Source organism: Dromaius novaehollandiae, chromosome 5 (assembly GCF_036370855.1).
Source record: "Dromaius novaehollandiae isolate bDroNov1 chromosome 5, bDroNov1.hap1, whole genome shotgun sequence".
Taxonomy (NCBI): domain Eukaryota; kingdom Metazoa; phylum Chordata; class Aves; order Casuariiformes; family Dromaiidae; genus Dromaius; species Dromaius novaehollandiae.
In genome coordinates this window covers 8,004,653-8,014,199 of record NC_088102.1, presented here as the reverse complement: position 1 = coordinate 8,014,199, position 9,547 = coordinate 8,004,653, and the positions used below count along the sequence as shown (strand labels likewise).

The 9,547-nt window shown below is 49.8% G+C and overlaps 1 long non-coding RNA gene across 1 annotated transcript; it reads right to left on the bottom strand.

Moving 5' to 3' along the window:
• Positions 1–1,811: 1,811 nt before the first annotated feature.
• Positions 1,812–8,316, bottom strand: LOC135328638 (uncharacterized). The gene is made up of 3 exons (XR_010389594.1): positions 8,110–8,316; positions 6,718–7,084; positions 1,812–2,098 (listed from the first exon to the last, which is right to left on the bottom strand). It is a non-coding gene; the product is annotated as an uncharacterized LOC135328638 (long non-coding RNA).
• Between the last annotated feature and the right edge of the window lie 1,231 nt (positions 8,317–9,547).

Below are 9,547 nucleotides of genomic sequence, written 5' to 3'. Positions count from 1 at the left end.
AATGCCCAGAAGCGGTGGAGTTGGGAGGGATGCAACCCCTCCACGAGACCTCGGGCTCCCCTATAGCCAGCCTCCCTGACCGAGATGTCCCTTCCGCTATACGTGGCCTTGCTTCCTCGCAGGAGGAAGGGGCTGGGAGAGCAGACTCGAGGTGCCGCCAGCGCTGCGTCGGGCATAGTGCCGAGAACCGCGCCGCCCCAGCTGTGCAGCTTCGCCGGGGAAAACGGGAAACGCCGCCACAAAAGTAAAACCCAGCCAGCCCTCCCTCACCCCCTCCAAAATACAAACAAGCAGGCTGAGCTCATCCAAAAGGTCAGCTTTTTGCCAGGCCATTGACTTCTTTGAGATCACGTATACCGCCAGTGAAATTCCCAGGGACAGAGCCCAAGTTTCCAAATTCACAGACATGAGCAACAACCACTAGCCCTCCTGGAAGGGATTTTTTACAAGTAAAAAGTCCCTCACATTTTTTTCCCCCCCCCAATCAAGAAAAGACAAGCAGTTTGCACAATAGAACTTCATCTCCTTTTCCTGTAAAGCAAACTCCTTTTAAAAAAATGGGTTGAAAAAAGAGTTAAATGACTTGAAAGCTACTAAGGAGCCATGCTTATTTTGGAAAACACAGGATCTCATGTCCAATAGCCCTCATCGACTTAAAAAGCCTCCACACGACCTCGGAGTTTCTGTAGCGTCGGTGAGCGCCCTGCAGCATCTGCTGAGGCGGGTGATGAAGAAATAGCTCCCACGGCAAGAGCCACGAAGCCGGCTGGGATGGCCCAACCAGGCGACTTTTTCAAAATAAACCAGGAGATTGCACATCCCAGGGCACGTGCTTAATTTGCGCAGAGGCGCGCTCACCCAGGGGGTGATGGCCTGTGCCAGACGCAGGCGCGTCCCGCGCCTGGATGCGGCCAGCGTTGCAATGCTGGGTGTCAGGGAAAGGGGGCCGAGCTCTCTCGGCCTCATGGGAAGGGTATGAGGAAAGTATAATTTCCTGGAGGTGGCTACCACGCCTGACCAGAGAAAGTCACTCTTATCCATCAGCATCTCTTCTCCTGGCCCTCCCTAACCTCTCCTGCCTCGGAGACTCCTCCCGGCTGCCTCACTGCTAAACAGCAATTACAGCCGAAATGCCGCCCTGAGTCCGCGTTGCAGAGTCGCCCGCAAGCCACCCGGCGCGGGGGGGGTCGGGCCGGGGCGGTGGGACGCCGCCTCCGCCCTGGCACGTTGCCAGCTCCGGGAACGTCCGTCCGTCTCGCCGAAGCCCGCGGCAGAGGTCGCGTCCCGCGCTAGCACAGTTCTGACCTTCGTCGAGGGAGACTGAGATTTGCGCTGAGCGCGTGCTGTTCAACGAGCCTGGGATTCACCCGACTGTATTTTCCTGAGGGCAATTCTGTGCGCTTACCCTTCTCGGCTGGATGTGTCCGTGTCCTCCAGACAGCTCCAGCACCAACAACCTTTTCCTTCTAGGCTTGGCAAGGCCCGGAGTTGTCCCTATTTCTTTCAGATGCCAGCCCGGCTGGCAACACTCGTAATCTGTCATGTGGCCAATGGCGTATTGCAGATCTCTTGGGTTAGTACTGGGGTTAGTGGTTTCCCCTTTGATTTTCCATTTATCTCCAAGCCTAGGAACTGGGGCCCCGCTATGAAAACCTGTATCTCCACTTCCCTCGTTGGCAGCCCCCCGGGCAGCTGCGCAGGAGGCTTTGGTGAAGCTGAGGCACAGGGATTTTAACGGGAAACCATGGTCTGCGGCAGGCGGTGGGGTCCCGGTGCGACCACGTCGGCAGTCGCCGCGTGCGCAGCCCGGCCCCGCAGCAGCGCGAGGGCAGAAGAGGAGGGGGAGGAAGGGCACCAGGCAGGAGCGGGTTTTGCAATCCTCCCTCTCACGAATACTCCCTAGCCCAGCGAGCGGTCTCGCTGGGGTTTGGCTGCGGCAGGTTATGAGCAGCAGTTCCCCAGTTACAAGAGCAGGACGCTTCTCAAAAACGTTGTGTGTCCAGCTTGGCAGGCGCTGCTGAGGGCACTGACTTCTAGACGAGCCGTTGCCCCTTCGCAGCTCCATTTCTTCACACCTGCACGGGCATGGCCATTCCCCCTGTGGTAAAAGGAGCAGATAAAAAGTTATATTAAAGTCAAGGAGACTCCTGTGAGAGCAGGGCGGAGGCCTGGCCTCCTTGCTTGGTTGCAGACCGCTGTGGTGGGAAAGAGCAGAGGTGAGCGTGGGAGCAGAGGGGCTTTCCCCGGGCATTGCCGCACCGAGGTCCCCGAGGTCCTGAGCAGCCGGGGGAGCAGAAGGACGGAGGCGGTGGGATCATAAACCTGTGACTTGGGGATGAAGCGGTCTCAGCAGATGGACGGCAGGGCACAAGTGGTAAAACAGGAGCTACCAACACAGCCTTCCCTGCTACGCACCTCCCGCGCTTGCTCAGCTTTCCAGGGAGAAAGCAGCAGGAGGGAGCGCAAGGAGGGACCTGATGCGGAGCCATGGCAAGGTCTCCACCAAAATGTTACCCCAGATGTAGAAGACGAGATCGTTTTGTCTCTGAGGGATGCAACATGCAGTAACAGCCCGTTTGCGGAAACATTTAGTTGTCTGTCTTCAGAAATAGGCTGAACAGGGAGTTTTTCTCCTGATTGACATGAAAAAAAAATAGTGAGCTGGAGAAAAGCAAACATCAAAACTCGAGCGCCTTTGCAGACGCAGCGCTGCTCTCAGCTGGGGGAGAAAGCTCTTCTCCCAGGCACACGCAGCGTGATCCACTACGGTGATCTGCTCCCGAAGCGCCACACGGCAGCGGCTCCGGCTGCTTCTGCCTGCTTGTCCTGGCGAAATATATTTGCTGCTCGCCAGTGCATGGTCTGGCACTTACGTAAAGCCACTGGATAATTAAAAAAAAAAAGGCACTGGGATTTAAAACACAGAACTGCAAAATATTAATATCAGCACTGATTTTTTTAAATGACTTGACATATGTAGAAAATACAGCTGACCATATTTCCTAGATGTTTAAAGGATGAATTATATTGAGTTGCAAAGTATTGTTCTCTATGACAGGTATTGAAGGAGCATCTGTGTGTGAAGGGAGTCAATGTCATAAATTTTGTCGTCTTGTGTATTTTGGAACGCGATTTATTTGTATGCATTGAAATGACAGCTTTTCTGGTAATTTCGCCCTTTCCCAGCAAAGAAGCCTTAATCGCCTTACTGGAAATTGTACTATTTATGCAGTAAATCCTGCTTCTAAAATTGCTTCAGATCACAAGTTATGCAACCTAAACAGATGGAGTTTGAACAATTTTTTGTATGTCAATTCATATTATAATCTGCACAGGCTGCAATCATTTATCAGCTCATTTGCAGTGTAGAGAAAATTGACTGAGGAATTAAAATATGCATTTAAGATACCCTTACCTAGGGACACTTATGCCACTGACAAGACTGCCACTAAATAATAATAATAATAATGATGATGATGCTTATTAAGGATTTTCCTCATTCTTATGAACAGAAGACCTCTGTGTGATATACATAATAATACACACTTTATATTTTGACCAGCATCCTGCAAAGCCATGGCTATATTTACATAGTCATGGAAATCAGTGTGGTTACCTGCAGCACTGCCATCAAGCTGAATGTGTGAGAGTATTCGTGAGATCAAACAGAAGAACAGGCAGGAAGGAGCAGCTGAAAAAGGGATGGAGAGAAAACAGGCAAGGGAAAGGTAACCAGTACAAACGGCCCTGATTAGTGCTGCCGAGTTCAACTCCTAAGCAGCACTAAGCCTTATAATCATGAAGTGTCCGCCCAGTCTCCAGCTGATGATGCACATACATTTTAAAAGCCAATAACTAATTTTAAAATTCACATTAGTTTAATAGGCCTTGTGCCAACACTCCTAATCAGGCAGACAAAATCCTAAAAGGCTCAAATACACTTGCACAGATTTTTACCCTTGTTTGCTACTAATGCGGCTGTTCTTACTTGGTGTGAGTTTAAGCTAAAGTGAATCAAGAGCACAAGGAACTAGATGGAAAAAGAGGATGAAAAGAGATGGGAGGGAAAGGTAGGAAGAAAAGTTATTCCAAAATAAAATAAGTTTAAATGGAATATCTAGGTGCTCTTAAAACTGAAGGAGACTTGATCAGATGAGTTTGGGGGAAGAAGAGAAAGGAAGAATTTGAGCCAAAAATCTAATTGTCTATCAATCAAGCCAAAGTTCAGCCTAGGCTAAAAAACCCCACCACATTTAAATACAGTCTTAGTCTAATCACACTGTACACTTCTGTCCCATTTTGTGGGAATGCCACATGCGACATCCTCCATATTTTGGACAAAACTGTAGTCTAAGGCTGAAACAGTGGCAAGAAGCTGTGCTGGAGGAGAGCTTTCAAGAAAGCCTCAGAAAGCCAAAGCAGAGCTCCTGGTACATCCTAGTACTTTCTGCAACAGCAGAAGCAAACCGAAGGCATGATCAGCAGCCCAGGCTGCGTGCAGGGCTCTGGGCACAGAGCTCGATTTGAGCGGCTCTGATGGCGAGCTGAGGATACCTGCTCTTACACAACCCCCGGCTTTGCTGCAGCACGGGGCTTTGTCGTGCTGGATTTCCCTGGCTAGTGGCGTAAGGTGGCTGGAGCGGGCTTTGGTCCAAGCTGCACAACCCCTCCGGGCTGGGGCTCACCGCCACGCTGCAATTTCGCCACGCGGTCGTGCTCCGGCCGGGGACGAAGGGAGCACCGCAGGACCTGCTGCAGAGCAAAACCTGCTGGGTTGTTCCAATCTTGCACTTGGCTAAAGCCAGAACACTTCCTTTGGCCAATGCTTTTGAAGGACTAACCTAGAAAATGTACCCAGAGAGCTGGAAAGCTTTACCCTCATGTTGGTGAGATCTACCCAAAACCCCACAAGGCATGAGGAAGATGAGGTATCTGCAGCTGCTCGCAGCCAAGGGCAGCACCGCCAGCCCTTTCCTCATCTCACATTTGACAACAAACCTTCCAGTAAACGTTTCTGAACAGGACAGTAAAAAACGAAGTCAACAGAATTGTTTGAATCCACATGTGGTTACAGTCCCTAAATTCCCCTTAAACTTTTTTTTTTTCCCTCTTATAATGTCTTTAAAACTGGCGAGAGCAATGGATTTGAATGGAGCATTAAGTGTTGGAGGTGATCTGACAGGAGAATGAATGCAACATTTCAAAGCCAGCCCCAGTTTCAGCCAGAAAATCGCCATTTCGTTGTATACAATGCTACGTAACACCTCGAGCTCCTTCGCTTCCAGACTGGGGGCTCTACATACCAGGTACTACTAATGGGAGAAAAATTATAACGGGATTTTAATCGATTCAGGAACTAGGCTAGTGATTAATCTAGTCAGGGGCTTTTTTTATTAGATAAAACTTCAAAGATCTCATGTTTTTTCCCCCAAAGAAATGCATTTCTGCTGCTGCTGCTTGTGTAAATGTTCAGCTGCACAGACTTTTGCTCAGGCTTAAAAAGCATGCTTGCTTTTAGGATAGCTCGTCCCTGGATGATGTAATTTACTTGACTGGGTATTTTCTGCTCTTGCACAACCGTGTTAGTCGATCTAAGCAGATTAATCTAAGCACCAGCCTGGCGCTCGGCTCGCCAAGCAGTTATTCACTGTGCTGCAAAAAAGATCTGTTGTTTTGGGGAGGCAAAAGGATTGCTTCTCTGTGCCCGAGACGACTTTCAGATGGGTGGAAGTCTGTTTGTGTGTAAACAGGTCTAAAAGCCCCAAGGACTAACTGACCGGCCTGAGCCGGATGCTGTATTTGCACTTACGTAACAGGAGCTGCGCTAAGAGGAGAACAAGCGCTGGTTTTCCCCGTTGTTACGAGTGACTATCCAGAATTTATCCCAGCCAGGAGCAGGGATGGTTTTAAAAGAAACAGCCACATCCCTACGTGTGCCAACAAGTCCCTTCCCCAAAATTCAAGCCCCCAAAGCTCTTGATTTTAGAGTCTGGATTTGTTCCTTTTGGGGGAGGTGGGTGGGGGAAAAAAAAGGGAGGAGAGGAGAAAAAAAGGTGTATTTTTTAGTGGAAGTGACTCTCAGGCAGGGAAAGGTGCTAGATGGATCGCTCTGGGGAAAAATATTCTGTTCAGACCTAAAGCACCAGCTGTCGTAAGCAGATCCAAGTCATCTCTGTAACACGCTCCAAAATGCTTCGACACTGCTCCGTCAGATCGCCCTTACAGGTAAAATAATTAAGGCTGTACTGTCTGAATCATTGTTTTTTTGGTTCACTGATCAAAAACTTATTCTAAATCGTCTTGGAAGGAAAATTCCACTCCTTGTTTTGCTGGGGTTTTGGGGAAGGTGACATTTTCCCCCCCCCACACGCTCAGAGCTGTTATTTTTTGAACCTTCTTAATCCTTGTTGGTCAAATGCAGACAATTTTTAAAGAAAACACAATTTTTCATTAGGTCTAAGGATATTTTAGGGGGAAAAAAATGAACATGAACAATTTGCCATTGCAAAACGACTTCCTGAATTCAACTCAGACACTTGGTCACTCCGAAACTGCAGGGTTTGGCAGTGAAATTCCTCCCCGCGCTTCTAATGACCTCTGAATTAATACTCAATTCCTTGATATTTCTGCTTATTAAAGACATGGATTTGGTACATCCAATCGCATCTCCCTCTTGTGGCTAGTTCCAAGGACTAAAGCAACCTGCTATTTACTCACCATTATATAAGATCTTGGTTGCTCCTTTCGCTACCACTTAATTTTCCCGTGCCAGACCCCGTCGATGACGGTGTGTGGGTGTTCGAGAGGCTGCAACACGATTCGCTGCACCGCGGGTCCCAGCAAGATGTCACCAACTGCACCCGGAACGTGTGTCCTCCAAATATCCAGCCAAAAAACGCCAGCTCCCTTAGCACGGGCCTTTGGGTGGCTGGTGCTCAGGGCACGATTTCAGACTGTGGGACAAAACCGGGGCGTCCTGAAAGCCTCGCTCCCGCCAAGCCAGGGCATGCTTCGGACAAGCCAGAGATGTGTTAGCAGCAAAAGGACTTCTACACCTGCCTGGTCCACCTGCAGACACGGTCGACTGGAAAAAAACAGTAAATAGAAAATTGTGATGAAATTTGTTCTTTATAAGCACTGCTCTGCAGAGCTCTTGCAGAGATTTCCCCCCCCCCCCCAGTAATAGCACTGTGCTGCAAATCAGTGCCCCCCATTTGCCTCTTACAAATAGCTGCTCTTATAACTACATTTATCCTCCTGCTAACGGTTTCACAGCAAATGATATTTCATTTTGATGAGAAAGCTTTTGAGCGGAAGCCAAATTGCTCCAGGCGAAGCAGATTTTGTTTTCCTACAGTTTAATCAGTAGGAAATTAAGAGGCCAATATTGTGCCACCACAGAGGCGAAGGCAAGCAGCCGCCTTTGCTCGCATGAATTTTGCCTTTCCCTCGCTCCCCGCGCGCCGTTTTGTGACATAACCGGGAGGCAAAAGCCCCGTTGTCCCCCGTAAACCCAGCGGTCCCGGCCCTCAGCCAGGTAAATCAGTGCCACTCCACCGGGTCAACTGCAGCACTGCTGATTTACAGCCGGCATCAATCGGCTGCGGTACAGCATTGCTCGCAAAACAGCCCGTGAGCAGAGTTTCTTCATTTGCTAAGAAGCTCATTCTAACTTTTAAGAGGAAATCGAGGACATAATTCAAATTCCTGCTTGTCTCCTTGCCTCAAGAGGAGGCAGCTCCTAAGGGGCTTCTGGCAGCTGTCCAGATGGTACGAGATGCCATCGAAGTTATATACGTATATATGTTCTTTAGAGCATTGCTGTCTGAAAGGGTCAAGGCTGGCTGCTGTGAGCGAAGGTGTTTCTAGAAAAAAAACTAATGTGATGCTCCTTTTGCAAGAGGTGACTCAGCCACAGAAAGAGCTGCCTGTTGTCACACGTTTTTAACTCTGTAAAAACCAGGTTCTGGCTTTCACAGGAGCAGTTTGCTCATGCCGTGGTGGGATTCAGCTCCAGTGCTCCATCTAGAAAAATGTCATCTCCCAGGGAACAAAGCTTTAGCTAAGGTCAACTTAGACAGACTAAATGCTTTCCGGGGACGTACGTACTTTATGTGCTACAATGCAAGACCTGTATTTCTTCAGAAAGGAGCCAGCATTGTTATTTACACGATGGTCTTGCATATCTGAAAGATAAAAAGAGACCTGAAAATTCTGCAAATATTCCTGACCAAACAGCCCCCATAAAATTTCTCCATGAGAAATGAAAGCCAGCGTTCCTGAGCTAGAAGCGGGTCGGAAACCAGAGACTGGGGCTGTTTGCCTGCAGCACACCGCCTCCGGGACGTGCCCCTGTCCGAAAGCTCTCCCCCTCTTCCCTGCACCCGCTGCTGAGATGAGGCAGTAGGGATGCTCTCGCGGCTCACCGGTCCTCGCTGCGGCAGGGCTCTCACCACCTCCGCGCTTCCCTCGCAGCATCCCAGCACATCTCCCCTCCACCCCAAAAGGCCTGCCTGAGTACCTACGACACCGCTCAGGCTTTTTCTTTTCTGTACCCAGGGGCACCGCTGCATGCACATCTGCACACAGCTGTATCGAAGCATGTGCACACATACGAATACAGTCACCTCTTACAGGCGGACGCAGAAGCGTTTCTCTCAGCAGCGTCCAGCAAGCAGTGATCTGTGACCTCTTGTGGCTGAGTTTCCTCCTCTCGGCTCCCGCACATGCGGCAGACTGTCACGGGCAGCGGCAGCTGCAAATAGGTTTCTGAAGCAGCTGAAATTAAGAGCGTTTCCCTCCGCTCCGGCTGGCGTTCGGCACCGCAGTCCTTAAATGCACTTTATCGCTCTCGCATTCAACACCCGTGAAGGATTACAGATCGGCCTCGCTGCAAGCCTGGCAGGCTCAGGAGAGCGGCGTCTGCTTAGTGTTTAACAGCCGCCCAGGAATAACGGGGCCCTGAGCAAGGAGCCTTGCCCCAGGGCTGCACAGCACCCGGGTCCCCCCTCCGCGGGATGTAGGGCTCCAGGGTTTGGGAGTTAAACACCATTTGCAACATTCACATTGCGAATACCAGTTCATAGTTAAGTTGTTCATCATTATCTCTCTCTTCCTCAAATATCTGGGTGAAAAGAAAGCCAGTGATTGAATCCCCTCCCCGTGGTACCCCTGTGGACAAGCGCAGAAGGGTTGTAGGATCTCGAGGTTCCCACGGGCCACAAACTAGGGATTTGTTGCGCTAAATCCTCATTAGGCCAGGACGGGATGAGCCAGGCTCTCTCTGCGCTCAGACACACCTCGGTGTGCTGCTCAGCCTCACCCAGGGCCTCCCTAAGAAAGGATCCTCCGTTTCTCAAAAGCAAACCAGCGCCATAGACACCTCTTGATAGACATCTACATCCACACAGAGAAGATCTACCGATCTGCAGCAAGATGCAGTGTCCAGGAAACCCCAGAAAGCTCATTTTCTACTTCAAAGGGAAAAGAAGAGCTTAGAGAATAGAAACTGTTGTAAGAAAGAATTGCCTTTCAAACTCAGGCAGCA